This window comes from Schistocerca gregaria, chromosome 3 (assembly GCF_023897955.1).
Source record: "Schistocerca gregaria isolate iqSchGreg1 chromosome 3, iqSchGreg1.2, whole genome shotgun sequence".
NCBI lineage: Eukaryota > Metazoa > Arthropoda > Insecta > Orthoptera > Acrididae > Schistocerca > Schistocerca gregaria.
The window spans coordinates 205,570,890-205,592,558 of record NC_064922.1 but is presented as its reverse complement, the minus strand read 5'-3'; the positions used below and the strand labels follow the sequence as shown (position 1 = coordinate 205,592,558).

At 40.3% G+C, this 21,669-nt stretch overlaps 1 protein-coding gene across 3 annotated transcripts in view; it reads right to left on the bottom strand.

Annotated features, from left to right (window-relative positions):
- LOC126354357 (peroxisomal leader peptide-processing protease-like) overlaps positions 1-21,669 on the bottom strand; it is a 1,193,162-nt gene that overhangs the window by 704,649 nt on the left and 466,844 nt on the right. For 2 of the 3 annotated variants that reach the window (XM_050003932.1, XM_050003934.1), the window contains one exon: positions 2,582-2,659. The exons of the other annotated variant lie outside the window; for it this stretch is intronic. The gene's annotated coding sequence lies outside the window, so the exon portion shown is untranslated. The remainder of the gene's footprint in view (positions 1-2,581; positions 2,660-21,669) is intronic. 3 annotated transcript variants of the gene reach the window in all.

Below are 21,669 nucleotides of genomic sequence, written 5' to 3'. Positions count from 1 at the left end.
TCTGAATTTGGGATGTTGGCCAAGTGGCGTTGCGGTTTATCAGTCTGCAATACTGCTGATCACACTGATCAGGGGCCCACGAATTCCAGTTCAGTATGGAATGGATGGGTAGAGCAGGCTCATTTGGAAAACCATGCAGGACCTTGGCGACCGTACACGAGTAGTGCTCAAGAGGACAGGCATATTGTTCACTTGGTTGTGCAGGGTTGCACAATCACGTCACATGCCTTGAATAAGGAAATCGACCTGAGTACAGCAAGATAAGCATCCAGATGAAAGATCAACGGTGGCTGCACACAACAGCTGTTATCAAGACGGGCATTGTTTCCACATCCCTTGACACGGCTGCAGAATGATGTGCGTCCACAATGGTGTGCCCATCGGTAAAACTGGACGCAGAAGTGGCACTATGTCATCTTTCCAAATAGGTCCAGGTTTAGCATACAGCATCACGATGGATGTATCTGTGTGTGAAGGCTCCGGGGAGAATGAACTTGGCCAGATTGCATGCTTCAGCAACATACGTCTCCAACATTTGGCATGATGGTATGTATGCAATTGATTTCACAACATCATCATATCTTATTCACACGACCAGTAATATTATCAGCACACAGTAAAACTCTGATGTGTAAAGGCAGGTAGCTATGGACGATCATCAAGGTTTGTGTGACGCTACCTTCCAACAAGATAAGGTTAGAGCGTGTATTGTCGCTGTAGCCTGACCACCCTTGATGCAGGGAGCGGTACCTTGGCTATTATGTTCTACAGATCTCTCATCCACTGAAAACGTCCAGTCACGACTGCCGAGAGACTGACAATACCATTCCTCGTTAGCCATTATGATCGATCAGCTGTGGCATAGAGAGGTGAATCAACATGGAATTCCATGCCCTTAGTTCACTTATCTGTCATCCAAGCGCAATTCACAGTTCAACTCACTGACCAGGCAGGGTAAAACCATTATTGTTGACAGCAGTGACAGCTCTTTTTACTAAATTAGGCACTTTCTATACCCCTATCCCTAACTCCGTACATATTACAAAAATGGATATGTGTATGTGTGTGTATGTGCCACATCATCTCCTAAACGATATGACGTTATGAACAATGAGATACGTCAAGAGCTTTGTGCATGACGCTTAAATTTATTACTTATCTGTTACGAACTCAATTCGCAATCAATTTCGCCGCCAATATTCACATATGCCGCTCAATGAGCCAACAAAATTATATCATGGTATCACACATAGTTCACGAGACCTAACTTGGTGCAGATATCAATTACAGTCAGACAACAATCGCTGTGGGAGTAAGAACCAACTACCTGTCATAGTTCAGGAGATATGACGCCATAAACAATGAATTGCCTGAAAATCTGCCGCACTGTGCATGGCGTTTAAATCTATTATACATCGCAGTCAGTATCCACATATGTCGCTGAATTTATCTACGCAGATATATTATTGGAAGACACACAGTTCAAGAGATACCCCTTAATCCGACAGATCTCCCCTTTCACTTCAAGAGACTGCAGTTTCCAGTGAGACCTGTTACTGGCATTACAATAAACTAAGTCACAGTGACACTCTAGTAAATACTGTAGGATGGATTTGACATCTCAGTGTTTTCTCATAGACAGTTTTATGCCGCCTGCACAAGGGTAGGCTCACCCAAGAATTTAATCATCGTTGGTCCTGGACATTTAACTAGAAATATTGTTTATAATCGGATTCTGAGTTAATAAAAAGTTACGGGAAATTTTTATTTTGTATACTATGTTTCTTGCACTTATAAACTGTATTTGTAGATTACGCGTATTTCCCTGTACGACTCTTTCATAATTTCAAAGGTATTTTCACGAATGCATAGAAACTAAATTTTTTCGATTTACACCTCAAATATAGTTATTTTTTGTTTTCATTTCTAAAAAATGGCAAAACGAGTACCTGGGCAGTGCCGGTTTGTCAGCTAGTCACTTATAATTTCGAAAATGTACTGCTACCACCCTTCCTACTATATTATATATACTGCTACCCTTTCTCGAGATGCAACTTTAATGGTCAGCAGAGTACATATACAGAACAGCGGACTGTTGAAGATAGCTGCTTGCAACTTACATAAGGAAACTGTGATGCTTCCTTCAAACTGGTTAAAGAGTGATATTAATCATTTTACTGCGAAAACTTATTTCTCTTAATTTTGTTTCTGTAGAAGAACTACAAAGAAATGGAAATTTGAAATTTCTGGACGTTGCAACCATAATTAGCATGAAATACAATGATATTGTGTTGGCATAGTTAATCAGTCAAGAAAGCAGAAGGTGCATTTTCGTACTTAGTTCGGACAGAAGAGTAGGAAACCAGACTTCTTCAACGAAATGACTAACAAATTGACAATGGGTCTAAAATTACTTGTATGATGCCACATACTGACTTTCCTCTGGCATTGGCATTTAAGGCATTAAACGGAAACTATACTTTCCTCAAGAGTTTTAAGAGGACAACAGGAAAGTAAGCGCCGCATTCATGTCACGACTAGGCAAGGAAAAAATTTCAGGAGTAACGGCGTGGATACTGACCTTCAGTAACGTTTTTTTCTACATGGATTCTGGTGTAGGAACCTTTGGAGAAGAAGGAGCGTACCTGCGACTGAAAGTCTGAAACAAAGAAAATGGCATGCTCTAATAAGTCATTAATACAATTCGTTCAAATTTCGCTAGTGTTAAAATTTCGCTAATGTCCTACAGCGCCATTTCGTTGATAGAAAATTCATTAGAAAATTTTACCAGTCAGCACTGGGGAGGCTGTCGTGCCTCAGCGATACAGATAGCCGTACCGTAGGTGCAACCACAACGGAGGTATATCTGTTGAGAGGCCAAACAAACGTGTGGTTCCTAAAGAGGGGCAACACTCTGGATGATTGACGGATCTGGCCTTCTAACAGTAACCAAAACTGCCTTGTTGTGCTGGTACTACGAACGGCTGATAGCAAGGGGAAACTACAGCCGTAATTTATCCCGAGGATTTGCAGCTTTATTGCATGTTTAAGTGATGATGGCGTCCTCTTGGGTAAAATGTTCTGGAGGTAAAATAGTCCCCTATTCGGATCTCCGGGCGAGGACTACTCAAGAGACCATAGGAAGGAAACTGCCATTCTACGGATCGGAGGGTGGACTGTCAGATCCCTTAATTGGGCAAATATGTTACAAAATTTAAAAAGGGAAATGGATGGATTAAACTCAGATATACTGGGAATCAGTGAAGTTCGATGGCAGGAGGAACAAGACCTCTGGTCGGGTGAACACAGGTTTATAAATGCAAAATCAAATAAGGGCAATGCATGAGTTGGTTTAAAATGAATAAAAAATAGAAGCGCAGGTTAGCTACTACAAACAGCATAATGAACGATAAACACAATAAAGCGATAAACACGAAGCCCATGCCTACCACAGTAGTACAAATTTATATGCCAACTAGCTCCGCAGATGACGAAGAGATTGAAGAAATGTATGATGAGATAAAAGACATTATTCGGATAGTGAAGGGAGCCGAAAATTTAGATGTCACGGCGGACTGGAATTCGATAGTAGCAAAGGGCAGAGAAGGAAAAGTAGCCGGTGAATATTGAATGGGGGTAAGGAATGAAAGAGGAAGCCGCCTGGTAGAATTTTGCACAGAGCATAGCTTGATCATAGCTATCACTTGGTTTAAGAATCATGTAAGAAGGTTGTATACGTGTAAGGGGCCTGGAGACGCTGGAAGGTTTCAGATAGATTATATAATGTTAGGACAGAGATTTAGGAACCAGGTTTTAAAATTGTAAGACATTTCCAAGGGCAGACGTGGACTATGACCACAATCTACTGGTTAAGAACTGTAGGTAAAAATTAAGGAAGTAGGCTCTGGATAAGCCGAAAGAAACAGAGATTGTAGACAGTATCAGAGAGAGCATTATGGAACGATTGACAAGAACGGGAGAAAGAAATACAGTAGAAGAAGAATGGGTAGTTTTGAGAGATGAAATACTGAAGACAACAGAGGGTCAAGTAAGTAAAAATATGATGGGTAGTGGAAATCTCTGGGTAACAAAAGAGATATTGAATTTAATTGATGAAAGGATGAAGATATAAGAATGTAGTAAATGAAGCAAGAAAAAAGGAATACAAACATCTCAAAAATGAGATCGACAGAAAATGAAAAATGGCTTATCTGGGATGGCTAGATGCCCAATGTAACGTTGTAGAGGCAAATATCACTAGAGGTAAGATAAGTACTGACTACAGGAAAATTAAAGAGACATTTCGAGCAAAGATAACTACTTGTATGAATATCAAGAACTCAGATGGAAAACCGGTTCTAAGCAAGGAAGGGAAGGCAGAAAGGTGGAAGGGGTATATAAAGAGTCTATACAAGGGCGATGTAATTGAGGGCAGTATTATGGAAATGGAGGAGGATGAAGATGAAGATGAAATGGAAGATATGATACTGCATGAAGAGTCTGACAGAGCACTGGAAGATCTAAGTCGAAACAAGGCCCCTGGAGTAGACAGCATTCCATCAGAACTGCTGATAATCTTGGAAGAGCCAGCCCTGACAAAACTCTACCATCTGGTAAGCAAAATGTATAAGACAGGCGAAATACCGTCAGACTTCAAGAAGAATATAATAATTCCAATCCCAAAGAAAGCAAGTGTTGAGAGGTGTGAAAATTACCAAACTATCAGCTTCATAAGTCACGGCTGCAAAATACTAACACGAATTCTTTGCAGACGAATGGAAAAACTGGTAGAAGCCGACCTCGGGGAAGATCAGTTTCGATACCGTAGAAATGTTGGAGCACGTGAGGCAATACTTACCCTGCAACTTACCTTAGAAGATAGATTAAGCGAAAGCAAACCTGCGTTTCTAGCATTTGTAGACTTAGAGGAAGCTTTTGACAATATCGACTGGAATACTCTCTTACAAATTCTGAAGGTGGAAGAGGTAAAATACATTATGGCAGTTATAAGAGTTTAGAGTCATGAAAGGGAGGCAGTGGTTCAAATGGCTCTGAGCACTATGGGACTTAACATCTGAGGTCATCATTCCCCTAGAACTTAGAACTACTTAAACCTAACAAACCTAAGGACGTCACACACATCCATGCCAGAGGCAGGATTCGAACCTGCGACCGTAGCGCCTAAAACCGCTCGGCCACTACGGCAGGCAGGAAGCAGTGGTTGGGAAGGGAGTGAGACAGGGTCGTAGCCCGATGTTATTCGATCTATATACTGAGCAAGCAGTAAAGTAAAGAAAAATTTGGAGCATTAATTAAAATACGTGTTGAATAACCAAAAATTTTGAGGTTTGCTGACGACATTGTAATTCTGTCAGAGACAGCAAAGGACCTGGACGATCAGTTGAACAGAATGGAAAGTGTTTTGAAAGTAGGATATATGATGAACATCAACAAAAGCAAAACGAGGATAATGGAATGTAGTCGAATTAAACGAGGTGATGCTGAGGGAATTAGATTAGAAAATTAGACACTTAAAGTAGTAGATGAGTTTTGCTATTTGGGGAGCAAAATAACTACTGATGGTCGAAGTAGAGAGGATATAAACTGTATACTGGCAATGGCAAGGAAATCTTTTCTGAAGAAGAGAAATTTGTTAACATCAAGTACAGATTTCAGCGTCAGGAAGTCTTTTCTGAAAGTATTTGTATGGAGTGTAGCCAATGTATGGAAGTAAAACATGGAGGATAAATAGTTTAAACAAGAAGAGAATAGAAGCTTTCTAAATGTGGTGCTACAGAAGAATGTTGAAGATTGTATGGTTGATCATGTAACTAATGAGGAGGTACACGAATAGAATTGGTGTGAAGAGGAATTTGTGGCACAGCTTCACTAGAAGAGGGGATCGGTTGGTAGAACATGTTCTGAGACATAAAAGGATCACCAGTTTAGTACTGGCGTGCAGCGTGGAGGGTAAAAGTCGTAGAGGGAGACCAAGATATGAATACACTAAGCAGATTCAGAAGGATGTAGGTTGCAGTAAGTACTTTGAGATGAAGAAGCTTGCAAAGGACAGAGTAGCAAAGATAGCTGCATCAAACCAGTCTCTGGACTGAAGACCACAACAACAACAACACAAGTATGTATTGTGGTTTGTGTTTTGTAGTGTTGCCAACATAACATTGCAAATAGTTTGTCTTCGATTAATACCCTATTTATGTATATTAATTAATTGTATATGTGTAATTCTATTTAAGAATGTTGGTGTGTATTTATATACCGTGTAAGAGTAGTGAAGGGGTAGGGTGTTTTTTAGGGAGAGGGGAATGGAGAAGCCATGACGACTGGACATAAATGTAAAGTAGTGTGTTGGAGTTTGAGTTGGAAGAGGTGAGGAGCAAATCCACCGTCAGATAGCATAAAAATTAAATAATCCTGTTATTTTCTCCTCCATCACAGAAAAAGTTGAATGATGCAAATGCAAAACTATAAAAAATTGCTACTAAAACATAATAAGAAAACTAAAAATCTCAGATTGCACCAAACAAATACCCATAACAACAAAGAAATTCACACACATCATTTCTTCCCAAAGGTGGTCAACCTAACAGATATAACACTAAACGAAAACGGACAACATTTCTTAGAAAAAGGGCTACAACAGAATACTGACTCACCAGCAAATGAATAACAGATAGAATATCTCATTATAGAATCTGAATACATTCTTACTAAAGAAGAATAAAATAGCAACAGTAACGAAGGAGTTAATAAAAGAAGAAACTAAAACCATAGCGAGTCAAATAAAAAAGAAAACAATAAATTTAAAAACAATTGTAATGAAAAACTTAAAAATCTAAAGATAAAACGGTAAGCAGAAAACATCATTATAGCAAACTCTGACAAATGTAATAGAGTTGTCCTCATGAAAGCAAAAGATTACATAGAAAAAAAACAGAAGAGTCATCAGCAAAAACATCACAAAAAAGTTAAAATCAAACCCAAATAAAAGATTTCACACACATGTTAAAACACACTCAAAAGCGTAGAATATACATTTACAGAGACAGACTAACAGAGACCTATACAAATAATCGTCTAGCCCCCAACAAGAGCTGTGATACAAAGGCCCATTAGAAAATTACCTTGTCCATCCAACAGTGAATTTCAGAGCAGCTTCTACATACCTGTTAGCAAAACAAATGCTGTCACAGCTCACCCAATGCTATAAACCAGAAAATAATAGACCAATAAGAAATACCTGTCAGCGACTAGAAAAAATAAGACATCAAAATCTCTGGCAAAGCAACACTACTCTCCTTTGATGTAGAATGTATGTATAGTTGGAACCCTATTAACAAACCATAACAATAATAGAAGAAACCTGACAACACACAACCAGCTACCTCATGATCATAGAGATGAAACACTAAAATTATTAGCATTAGTAAAACAATAAAACTATTTTGAATTCAATCAATATTACTGCATACATGAAGAAAGTTTACCCCTGGGTTCACCTAACTCAGGAACATTAGTCATCATTTTCATGAATCTTGTGTAAAAATTTATATTTGAAGATAATATGTGATGTAGATGAACCTCAAAATACAACACGGCAAGTACACAACGACATAAATACTGTCCACAAAAACATAAAGTTCACAATAGAAAAGAACAAGAAAACTCACTCAACTTTCTAGACATAACCATAAATGAAGACAACAACAAACACACATTTGACATATACAGACAACCAGCAACAACCGACACTACCTTAAATGCAACCTCAAACCACACCGAGAATCAGAAACAAGCTGCAATCAGGTACATGATAAACAGACTGAACAGGTTCCCCATAAACACTTCTGATTATTAGAAAGAGCAAGCCACTGTAAAACAAATAACATTAAAAATGGACACAGATTAATAATAGTAAAACTACACAGAAAAATAAAGACGCAAATAATGAAAAGAACTAATCAAACCACACCAACACATGTAACCGCACTATTAATACAAAAAAAGGCATACAATGACTCACCATGACAAATTCACACATAAAATAGGCAACATATTCAAAAAACAATGCATGAACATTGCTTACAAAACAAACAACTCAATACAAAAGCTCATCCAAATACTAAAATCAGAACCACACAGATACCAACAATCTGGTATCTATCAGTTCAGTTGCAGAGATTGTGAAAAAATATACAATGGAATGACTAGCAGCACATTCGACGCAAGATATTAAGAGCAAATCAGAGCATTTAAATACAAACCATTCAACATTTGCAGATCATCTAAACCAAGAATACCATTGTCTGTAATACTGAAACAAAACCGTCTTTTCCATTCTTCGCTATCTCCCACCAATCAGCCTCTCCCCTAAACCATTTGTGCACTGTCCCACTCATACCACAATATTTAAGCTTATCTAGAAGAATTTCATGATTCACACAATCAAAACCCTTTGAGGGTCCAAAAAATCCGAAAGGGTGATGTTTGGTTATTCGGAGCATTTAATATTCGATCAGTGAAAGCATATATAGCATTTTCTGTTGAGAAGCCTTTTTTTAAAACCAAATTGACATCTTGTAAGTACTTCATTTTTACAAATATATAAAGCTACTCTTGAATACATTACTTTTTCAAGAATTTTGGATAAAGTTGTCACAAGTGACATTGGGCAGTAGTTATTAGCATCAGACACATCCCCCTTTTTATGCAATGATTTATCAAAAGCATATTCCAATCTATCTGGAAAATGTCCTGTTACAGTTAGCTACTACATATGTGGCTGAGAATCCTACTTATCTCTTGGGAACAGGCCTTTAGTACTCTGTTGGAAAGGCCATCAATTACATGTGAACTTTTACTTTTGAGTGAATTTATTACTATCATAATTTCAGTAGGATAGGTTGGTTGAATTTTACTTTTATCACATTGCATAGGTACTGCCTCCTCCAAATACAGCCTTGCATTTTGTAATGGACAGCTGAATCGTATTTTCTCTACAACAGTTCAGAAATGATTATTAAAAATATTTTCTGCCTCTGACTTTTCTGTTAACAAACTTTTCATTTAGTTTGACAGAAATACAGTCTTCCTGTGCTCTCGCTTTCCTGTTTCCCTTTCAACAATATTCGAGGTTGGTTTAATTTTATTAGCAGAGGTGTTAATCTTAGACATAGTGCACATACTTATAGAATTCTTAATAACTTTCCTCGATACAGTGTAGTAATTTTTACAACGTTTGACTGTTCTGGGTCATTACTCCTCCTGGCTAAAGATACGTTTCCCTTTTCCGTTAACAAGGTATTATTATTCATTCAGTAAGCCAAGGCTTTTTAGATGGTTTCTTATAATTATGTTTCACTGTTTTCTTAGGGAAACAGTTTTCAAATATACTCACAAAAGTATCATGAAACAGGTTAAATTTTAAATTAGCATTAGGTTCCCTGCACACCTCATCCCATTCTAACTGTTGGAACCTTTCCCTAAAATTTGGAACCGTTAAATCATTAATTGAATGCACTATTTGAAGGACTGTTTCGCATAACTGTATGGAGCTATGTAATATACTGTAACTACCTGTGCATCATGATAAGAAAGACCATTCTTAACAGGAAAAGTTTTTATTTGATTAAATTTATCTTGGTCTATAAAAACATTATCTATCATAGTGTATTGCTTTCCTGTACTACCTGAGTAGGAAAATCAATAACTGATGTCAAATTGAAAGAAGAAGTAATACATCAAGATCTTTCCTTCTATCAGACTCTTTCAGAAAATCTACATTGAAATCCCCACAAGCAATTTGCTTCCCTCTGACAGATAGCACAACAAAGAATCGAAATTTTTTGAGAAATAACTGAAAATGTTCCAGTGGGGACCTTTACACACCTACAAAGACAAAAGTACCATTATTTAGTTTAATCTCACAGGCACATGCTGCTATATATTGCTCTACACAAACTTTTTCAGTTTCTACATTTTATCACACTAAGACAGATTGTCTCTATTTACAAGTGTTGAAAGCCTGTATCCGTGTACATCTACTTGTTTCCTATCTGTCACTTTATGATTTCCAAAAAGCCATAGCACATCTATTCCAATCTCAGTTTTTAAATCTTCTTTACAGACAAGAATCTCATCTACTTTGTTTTTAACCCCCTGATATTGTGATACAATATACAGACACTGTTTTTCACTGTACTTTTATGAGAATCTTGTGATTTATGACATTTCTAGTACATGTCTGTATGAGCTTCTCATTAAGCTTAATTTTGCTCGATGTTGAAACAGCGTGCAGTGGTCTGAGTCTAAGAAACATTGCGTATCTTCAACCATATACCTCTCCAGTCCCATGATTTAATTAAACACAAATCATATGAAACATTGATTCATAATACAGTTGTCCCGCCATCTTACGGCACTGACAACCTCTCATGCTGTCACCATGCTGACATTCCGCCTTATTTTCTTTTTTCCTGCTTTAGGTACCAGGCAACTACTAAGGTCATTTTGGAGTCATGACAATCCCTTTCCATGAAATTTCATTTTGTTGGACCAAAATCTGCTTATTTATTGAGCTAATAGCTACTGGTTTCGGTCATTTATCACAAAGTTATTGCTTACAACAGTGTGCATTACGTTAGTAATAACTTAAAAAACTGCAAGAGTGAATTAAATACATTAATAGAAATGTGTTCTAAAGACAGTTATAGTTACTTGACAATTATTTAAATTTTATTTGATAATACTTACAAGTATTCAGTGTAGCACAAATCTTGAGCTGTGGTAGCATAAGATAGATTAGTGTTATTAAAAAGCTATTTTCATGAAAAAAGTGTACAATATTTCAGATTTCATAATAACTTCCTTCTCAAAATTAAACTCGGTATACCATATAGGCAACATACAGTAATACTCTTAATTTTAAATGCATCTGCACATGAACATTAATTATAAAATTTACAATTCATGCCATTTTCTGCTTCTTATATGCTGAGGTAGACCCAGAAGTATCATTTCGTTCCATTACTTCAGACAGATGTTTTTCAATGCTTCTACATCTTACACTCAAATAAAAACTTATAATTTTCTGTTTTACACTGCAACACTGTGGCAAAATTATGTTAGTACTTCTTTAAAGAACTTTTTCAACAAAGTGTTCATTTACACATAATTCTCCTTCTACACCCTGGATTCCTTAAGAGTCTTGCAAAAGAATTTCAGCTTCTTTACATAACCTGTAAATACCAGATGATGGCTCCCTAAGTCCTGCTAAATCTGAGTATTTTGTGAGATGTGTGATATTTTCATTTATTTATAATTTCTGGATCTTTGACAGTCCATGCAGGATTCACATACTTTACGCTTCAAAATAGCATTCACACTAGCTCCAACAATATAATACATATCTTTTCAGCTGGTAGTGACAAGTCACTTGTAACTGTTTCAGCTTCCATATCTTTGGCATCGTTCTCTTCTTCATTGCAAAAAATTATGGGATCATTTTGTACACCTTCACCAGATTTAGTACACTTATTGAGACTAGAATAATACACTAAATAAATATCACTGTTCGAAGCACAAATTGTGTTTTGCATATTGGAAACTAATTGTGGTACACCATCTTTATTACTCTCCTTACTTGTAAAGCAGATGGTTTCATTCCAGCATTTCCCCTTATCTGTGAAAACATTTTCAAAGGCATCCTGGGAAAGTCGTCCAGGCATAAGGAAATCACATCCCATACTTAAGAATTCCTTTGTCAGATTCATAGCACGGATTGTTGATAATATGACATCTGTTTTCACAGGCTTCCTACGTTTGCCGAATTCCATGTTCTGGAAGGTATTCACGAAACTTTCAAGGAACTCAAACTTCCTCTCTTTATTTCTTATAGTAATGGATCTTTCACGGTGTCTGGCAGACATTGTGTCAAACCATTCATTCATCACTCGTATTCACCTCTCAGTGGTTAGCGTTTCCTTGTGTATTCGTCTGAGACGTACTGCCCTTTCCAAAGCTGTAGCGGTTTTTACAGAAAACAACCGAACTGCAGTTGAAACATTCATTTTCGCAAAATGCGAAGGAAACAGATGCTCCTTGTGTAGGTGGTGCAGAGACCTTAATCCATTCTTTGAATTGTTTTCTATTTCCCACAATTCTTTCACAAACGATGATGAAACATTTTTGGATGGCAATTCACGTTCTTTAGAAATATCTTCTGGTAAAGTAAGAACACAATATAAGAAAGCAGTACAATAAATGTGGTGGATCAGGAAGAACATGTATTATTTCCTGATCATCTGCTGTGAAAGAATCATTTCTGTCGATTCTATTAACATTCACACCTAAAGCATTTCACAAGGGCTTATTGTTGCTGCCTGTATCTGAGACTACAGCTTTAGCTTTTAATCCTACAACTGTAGCAGACTGGGCAGTGGACAGTACAAGTGTCTTCACATCTGTCCCACAAGTAGATGGACCAGTTATTTCAAGGGGCCACAACCTGCTTCCATGGCGTTTTTAAACCTCGAAGAAGAACATTTGTGTAATGGTTTTCTGTTACTCCTTTAGGAACTAATGTAACATTTCCTACAAACTTCTTGTCTATGTTATCAAAATCCTTTGTACCACTGATTTCCAGCCCTACATACTACAGGCCTAGTGACCCTACAGACACGGCAACAAACATTACTGCAGAGGCATTGTCAGTATGAAAGTTCGTCATTGTGACTTCTGGGGAGGGGGACGATCTGATATCTATGACATTACTGAAATACAAGCCAAGATCGCTTAAAACTTTTATTGAGATGACCGGTTTCGACAGAATTATACTGAGTATAGATTATGACGTGACCTAGGCCCTAGCAACCTAGGGGCTTAATGATTTACATTATGTGTTCCTAATGTGAAATGCCGGTAGTGGAACTGGCGAGCTTTCTCAACTTTAAAAATAGCAGATAGCTCTGAAGTGTTATGATTACTACTGTGATACAGATCCTATGACGCCAGTTTAGGCCTAATTCTGCCGAAAATGACCATCTAAATAAAAGTTTTAAGCGATCGTTACTTGTATTAATTAATGAGTATCAATGTACTATAAGACACACATATTGTACTCTAAATAGTGTATGTTCTGGAATGTTTTGCTGTGTTATGATATTTTGGGGCTTTTATCTCCCTACAGGCAGAATCTTTGTTAAGAAGTAGTACTTTCAAAGCAGCTAAACAAAAACGTACGTTCGAATATCACATACGATTTTTACTATTAAATATTGCTTCAGGTCATAATGAATATTATTTACTTACAATACATAACTGTGCGCTCCGTCCGGGTTCTCAGTTTTCGCGACGACGGTTAACAATATATTTTTTTTCTTTTCTCCGAATCTTCTGGGAAACGACCCATTCTAAATCAGCTTCTAGAATCGTTAGAACAGTTTATGACAGCACAACCACCCATAATTTGGTGCTGAAGTGCCGTGACGCAAATCTTATAGCACCGCAGAAGATTTACACTTAAGAGGTCCGGGAAACAAAATGGCGGATGCGCCAGCTCGTACTTATAGGAGCCTTAACCAAAACCAACACTTTCCTATCCGATTATTTTTATAAAAATCTACTTCACTGGGTCTAGATGCCTTCAGGACAACCAAGTGAATCGTTTAGAAGCCACGTAAAGGACGAGCTGCCGATGTCAGTCTGTTAGTCTTGTCAGACAGTGGCTACCATAATATTTGATCAAAGGTAGCCAGACACCTAGTGGTGGACTTTATGACGACTTGATCTCTGATAAAGACACTTACAGTGAGGTCCCTGAATGTCTATGGAAGAATCGTGTTCTATTCTTCCCCAAGAGTCGAAACGAAAGAAGGTAGTGTTGAGCGATGAGATCTGGAGCAAAGCCGTCGTTCTCACTCATCTCAAGAATGTTCCATAGGGTTCAGGCTGGGTTTTAGGCTAGGTTTAAGGCTGGGTTTTAGTCTTGCTATTCCACTGTAGGAATAGTATTGTCCATAAACGACTACCTCACAGAAGCTGCGCCCGCATCTCGTGGTAGCGTTCTCGCTTCCCACGCCCGGGTTCCCGGGTTCGATTCCCGGCGGGGTCAGGGATTTTCTCTGCCTCTTGATGGCTGGGTGTTGTTTGATGTCCTTAGGTTAGTTAGGTTTAAGTAGTTCTAAGTTCTAGGGGACTGATGACCATAGATGTTAAGTCCCATAGTGCTCAGAGCCATTTGAACAGAAGCTGCTTTATGGCAGTGTGCACTGTCTTGCTAATACAATCAGTCATCGTATCCCTACTGTTCCTCTACTGTACGCAGTACACAATGCTGCAAAATATGTTAATATTTCTTAAGCACAATAAGGGACTACAACCTGACCACAAGAACACTAACATACTGCAAAACCACCACTGCATATTCTGACAGACCCTTCCGTAGAATTGCCACAGCGCATACCGTGATTCATCACTCTGCATCACTCATTCCAGTCATCCGCTGCTCAGTTGCATCCCCATTTACACCACTCAAGTGTCACTTAGCGCTGACTACAAAAATGTGTGACTAATGAGAAGCTGCTCGATCACTGCATCCCACTTGTTGTAACTTGTAGCACTTTGGAAATCACGTGTGATTCCTTCCGCTGACTTCAGGCTAATTTTACAACAGCCCTCCGTAATGCTCGATGGTCCCTGTCCGTCAACACATGAGACCTGTCTGATCTTGATTTTCCTGTGGCTGTTCATACACGCCGACCGGTGTGGTCAAGCGGTTCTAGACGCTTCAGTCTGGAATCCTGTCTTGGGCATTGCTGTGTGTGATGTCCTTAGGTTAGTTAGGTTTAAGTAGTTCTAAGTTCTAGGGGCCTGATGACCTCAGATGTCAAGTCCCATAGTGCTCAGAGCCATTTGAACCATTTTTTGTTCATACACGTTTACACTTCACAATCACATCACCAGCACTCGACTTGAACAACTTGAGTTCGGGTCTCGGTCCGGCACACAGTTTTAATCTGCCAGGAAGTTTCATATCCACGCACACTCCGCTGCAGAGTGAAAATCTCAGTCTGGAAACCTCCCCCAGGCTGTGGCTAAGCCATGTCTCCGCAATATCCTTTCTTCCAGGAGTGTTAGTTCTACAAGCTCTGCAGGAGAGCTTCTGTGAAGTTTGGAAGGTAGGAGACGAGGTACTGGCGGAATTAGAGCTGTGAGGACGGGTCGTGAGCCGTGCTTGGGTAGCTCAGATAGTAGAGCACTTGCCCGCGAAAGACAAAGGTCCCGAGTTCGAGTCTCGGTCCGGCACACAGTTTTAATCTGCCATGAAGTTTCAACTTTAAAAGAGTTGAAATGTCCCTGATGGATCTGTTACATAGGTAACAATCAGTGAGTAGTCCACGTACCAGTCCACGATCGAAGTCACTTACGTCTCATGGCCGACCCGCTCTGATGTTACTGCATCTCTATTGACAATACAATACCCTATACCTCTCTGTTTATATTCTATATACATCTGATCAGACAGTGCACACAGGGCCAGTTCGAGAACATTTTCCCACACAAGTGACGCATGGTTGCCCCGTTCCCTATCTTATGCACAATTGGAAACTGTGAGAACAATGAAGGAGTCAGTATTTTCTGATCCTTCTACAGATTATCCCACATATCTTTCGTATAAGTTGGTCTTTCTATTCAATACGAGGGCGAAACGTTTCCACCAAACCATTAAAATTTGATTTGTTCATTAGCAGATTCTGGGAGTAATATTTCTTTCAGCAGATTTTCATAGGTATGCATTAGCCGTCCAAAAAGTTTCGAGACTTGATTTTATCGCTTGCGGATAAGCGACGTCAGCGCAGAAGCTACGGCGGCAGCTTGAACTAACAATTGTAAACAACAGGTGTGCATTCGACCAGACAGCGTTCGGCCACACAGTTGTGAACCGGCAGTGTTAAGCAGTGGACGTGAGGCCGCAGTGTGTCAACGTTGTTGCGTCACAAATATGAATGGAGCAACATCTCAAAACCACGTGCTCAAAATATTTTCCAAAACGCTCTGAATCAGAGTAAAGTATATGCAAAGTTTTTCCAGCACACCCTGACTCCCATCCAAAAACAACGATCGTGGACATGTGCCGCAACTTGATCGAAATGAAACTTGCAGACAGTTATTTTTTGGAAAACATCGTCCCAGGTGACAACACTTGGTGCTCACAATACGAGCTTATCACAAAACGGCAAAATGCAAAAATTACATAAAGAATCAGCTGATTGCCGATGTAACTGATATTCAAGCCAATGTGATACGTGAGTTGAGCAACATCCCAAGCAAGGGCTTTTCTGACACTTTCACGTGGTTAATTGGAAGTTTTGTGTGTTTTACTCAAGTGGGGAGGCTTTGAAGAACAGATGAAGTATTGTATCAGCTTTCTTTTTTTTAATTCCAACCAATCCTTGAGCCATGTCCAAGGTATTCTTGTCTTATTGTTAGTACACACTGAAGGAAACGCACTGTTTGTCTTAATAGATGTTCAGTTGTCAAAAGGAATCAGGATAGGGTGAAGAATGTCACAGCATGAAGCGAACTGTTTATTTAGTAAAATCAGGTGTGACAAATTCGGGTTTTTAACATACGCATTGTTTTTCAAACTACTGAGCAGGTAACAGCGAGATTGACAAACAAGATTTCTGGGTTACAGAGAACGTATTACTAGGTTCTCCATCAGTTCTCAATGGAGCGTGAGCCTTCTGGAGTAGAGATCGTGCCAAGAAAAAGAGTTGTGAGGGGCAACTCATCACGCATCACGACGGGGCACAGGAACCGAGAAATGCGTCCTACTTAGACTTAAGAGCGAAAACATTATAAATATTATGACCACCTGCCCCGATAATATGAACGCCGCTCAGTGATGTGGTGGGGACGCGACAAGGTAAGGAAAGGTTATACGTGGGGCAGAAATAAGTAGGGAATCATTCTAGCGAAGATACGAGCGCGAATAGTGAAAGCCTCTGACGTAAGTTACTTTTACATAGAACATTTTCATATGGCCCGGCGAATGGGAAGGAGCGTCTCAGAAACAGCGAAGCTGAAAGGCTGTTAGCGTACTACATTCGTGAGCATCTCCAGAAAGGAGGAAGTACGGTGAAACCGTGAACAGGCGACATGTTATTGAACGTCCCCACCTCATCACAGAACGTGAAAGTCGGAGGCTTACCCTCTTTGTAAAGCAGGATTGGCGGAGATCTGTGGCAGGTCTGACGACAGAGTGTTTCGAAACAACGCCGTTTAGCGCACATTGTTGAACACGGAGCAGCAGATCATTCCTACGCGTTCCCATATTGACTCAACGACATCGTCAGTTACGACTACTGTACGCACGAGATCATCGAGACGTGTCGCGTCGTCGGATGAATCTCGTTCGTTACTACGCCAAGTCGATGCTGGTGTCCGGATACGCAGCCATCTAGGTGAAGGTCTGCTAGAAACATGCACCGCGCCTTGGACACAGGCAGGCGGGGCAGTGTTGTGCTACGGGGACACTCACCTGCACTTCCGTGGGTCGTGCGATAATAATCGAAAGCACCATGGCAGCTGTGGACTACGTGACTATTATTGATCAACACCTGCACCGCTTACTTAACTGAGACGAGGGTTTGAGAAGCAAGATAAAGAACTCACCTTGATGTATTGACCACCAAATTCGCCCTATGTGAACCCACTGGTATGCATATGGACGCTATCGGGAGGCAACTCCGCGTCCACAAACCATAAGCCAGTAATTTACAGTAACCACGTGGCCTGGCACCACATACCTCCGGAAACCTACAAATGACTTACTGAATTCATGCCACGCAGAATCACATGCTCTACTGTATTCTAAAGGTGGACCATGTGATATAATTTCATAGTCGACTATCGATTATTACAGTAAAGTCGATAATGACCGCTAGCAATAGACTCTTTACGCAAAACCTAAATTGATATTTCGTATATTATTTTTATGCATAAGACAAGTTTACAACTACAGCATTACATTCCTGATTGCCGAGTCGATCGATACCAAATAATTCTTCTAAAATTGTATTTTATGATTCATGTAAGAAGTACCTGTTTCGAATTTTGAAACCAATTAATTTCATCACCCGATATTTTACTACGTAAACTAAGGAACAACAATGACTGAAGGTCACAATACGATAATAAGTTTCATGGGGAACCTATTCATTTGGCTCGTTCCAAAACTGTGTAGTTATGAAACTGAAAATTTATGATGCCACATCAAAATTTAGTTAAACGACTATTCCCAGAAGTAACGTTCACTGAAGTGACGCTAGAGAATAAAGAAACATGTGTCACACATACAGCTGCAACCTAAATGCTACAGGCGAATTAGTATCAATGAAACAAAAATCACAATTTTATATTCTCCGTAACTTTGGAAATATTACAGACTCGCACAATCCAAGACCGTGTTAGGAAGCAGTACAAAAATTCCTTTAAGACGAGATATTTTAAACACTATTTCAAGGCCTTTTTAATTTCCATAAAACATACAGTTATTTTACATTACCAAGATGACAGAACGAAGGGTGGCAGCAATGGTCGACTCAAATATTGTCGCTACCGCCATAACAAACATTATGGTTAACGTAATGCCAACGGGTTTGTTATATACGTAACACTTGTACCCGGTCTATCACCGACATTAGGCAACGGTGGGCCAAGATAGTACTTAGATGGGTGACCGTCCGGGGGAACCTGGGTGCCGTTAGTTTTAAGGACCCACAATTCGCCGGCATAGTGTGCAGTCGAAAGTACTGCACCAGGCCGTGGTGCACCTGGATATTTTATTTTTATTTATTAATGTGTTTGTAATGCAAAGAGAAAAAACTCTTTTATGTAAAATGCTGTCGTAACCCGGCGAGGGTCGCAACGTACTTACTTAGAAGCTTACATTCAGATCAGACTTAACACTGGATTTTGGGGTCATCTGTTTCTTGATACATGAGCGGTTGTGTACAGGACTGAAACGGCGACGGGGTCACATTGGGATCCCTCAGATCTTTAGGGCTGAAGACAGTACATGATGACTCGGATGTCCGGTTAAGAAGGTAGATATGATGATGATGATAGGGAAATGAGACTCTGGGTTGGCTTACTGATCTGCTTTGTATTACTCTTCATATGTTTGCAATGAACACGCAGAAAAGCACAGACTCTAGTTTATAAAGATGTAGATGAGGCTTTTCAGATTTTCCAATCAGTTGTCAGAACAAATGGCTACCCCGCCCTATAACTTTGTTAAACTTCGGTAGTACACAGTAACGCATGATACTAAAGACTACGAACCAAGGAAGTGTCAGTTCTATTTATCTAACCTAACCCTTAGGTGCAAGCATTCGTCACAATGAAAGAGGCATAGAGACAGCAGAGTTATACGTAGACAAATGTATGATGTGAACCTAGGATGGTTGGAACTTAAACAGTGGCAACTATTTATTCACAGCCGATACAAAAGAATTACATATTTGCACCTGCTACTGTTCTTCAGAGTAGTCACGAACGTTGTGTAGAACCCGTTGCCAGCGATGTAGAAGGCGTAGTATACCGTTACCAGAGCCTGTTCTGTTGATGGTACGAATGGAGCGGTCAACTGCGTGTCGAATCTCTGGGACAGTTCTGAAGCGAATGCCACGAAGTGGTTCCTTCATCTTCGGAATTATATCAAAGTCACAATGACTTAAGTCCGGGATGTATGGTGGATGATACAGTACTTCCCATTCCCATCGACCGAACAGAGCAGCCACAGCTTGCGCTGTATGCGCCCGCGCATTGTCCTGCAAACTGATGGGTGGGTTGCGCAGAAAGTGTCGCCGCTTCTTTCGCAAAGCTGTTCGCAGATAATGTTCCAAAAACGAACAATAATACTGTGGACTGACGGTCTCCCGTGGAGGAAAGTAATGCGTTAGGATAATACCATCACAGTCGTACACGAGAATCACCATACTCGGGCTCTGACAACTTTCGACTTTCGCGGAGACCCATAATGACGCCATTCGTTGGATTGGGGTTTCAGTTTTGGCTTCGTGGCATTCGCTTCAGAACTGCTCCAGAGATTCGACAGGCAGTAGACCGCTCTATTTGCACCATCAACAGAACAGTCCCTGCTAACGGTATACTACGCCTTCCACATCGCTGGCAACGGGTTCTACACAGCGCTGATGACTACTTTGAAGGACAGTAACAGGTGCAAATATCTGACTCTTTTGTATCGGTTGTGAATCAATAGTTGCCACTTTGTAAGTTCCAACCTTCGTATAATCCCAATCTAGAGGTACGTACAGGCAAGCTTTGCAAGTCGTTCTTAGTGTACGAGCTTAATTGAATATAATGTTCGCTCAAGCTATATTTGGTATAGACTGTTGGTCATCAGCCGGCCGAAGTGGCCGAGCGGTTATAGGCTCTACAGTCTGGAACCGTGCGACCGCTACGGTCGATGGTTCGAATCCTGCCTCGGGCATGGATGTGTGTGATGCCCTTAGGTTAGTTAGGTTTAAGTAGTTCTAAGTTCTAGGCGACTGATGATCTCAGCAGTTGAGTCCCATAGTGCTCAGAGCCATTTGAACCATTTTGTTGGTCATCCGTGGCTTCTCGAGCTGGAACGCTTCTGTTCGCTGGAACTCTTTCTCGGTCTGGACTTTTGCCTTGTTTGACGGTTGAGCGCCTCTGTATATGGCACTTGGGGATCGTTGCTTACAGATGGTACGCGACTGCGTCGCTTTTTACCTCCAATTCGCAATTTATGAGCACGAAATCAGCGGTTTCCCATGCGTGTCACATCTTAATGGACTAACGAAACAGGCTTGCATCTCTACCTGCTACCTACAGCTGATATTCATATCTAGAGGAGTTTGGCAACCTTTCATGACTTTCTCACTACAAAGTGGTATAAATTATAATAGTGCTATGCATCAGGCAACTTAATTCTACTAAGAAGTACATATTCATACTTTCGTTATGTAACCTCACATCCCATAAACAGGTGAGGAGAGGCATGCCTGTAAATAGATTTTTAAGAGATTCCAGAGGCAATCCTGTGTGATTTCACGTAAATGTAGAAGATTAGTATGCAGTGTGCAGCACGATGCGTTAGCACTTCCGTGGAGTGGGAAATCAGTCACTCATCCTATATGACATTCGTAATATGCTGCTGGAGCGGGTGCAACCTGTTCCGGTAGAACAAGAAAGCAGCTAAGTGAGTGTTATCACTCGTGGCTTTGTGCTCACCGCACTGCGGCACGTTTCGCTTATCGCGCTGCGTATCCATCGCGTATCCTGCAGCAACAAATCGTACTGCGCTGACCGCAGCGAGCGAGCTGTACGACCGCAAGTGCGGCAGATAACCAAAGCAGCCCACCGCAATCGCCGCGGCTGCAGCCGGATCCGCGAGCGCGCGTGGGAACCGGGCTGGACAGCGGAACGCGGGCTCCTGCCAAGCCATTGCAACACGTGTAGTTACGGAGATAATTGTCGTGGAGGCGGCGGGATGTTTGACGCGGCCGCTCATACAGCTGCGCAAAATCATCCGGCAGCCCGTCCTCAGATGCGTCTGCGATACAGCACGGAGAACTTGAGAGATCAGAATCATGCTCC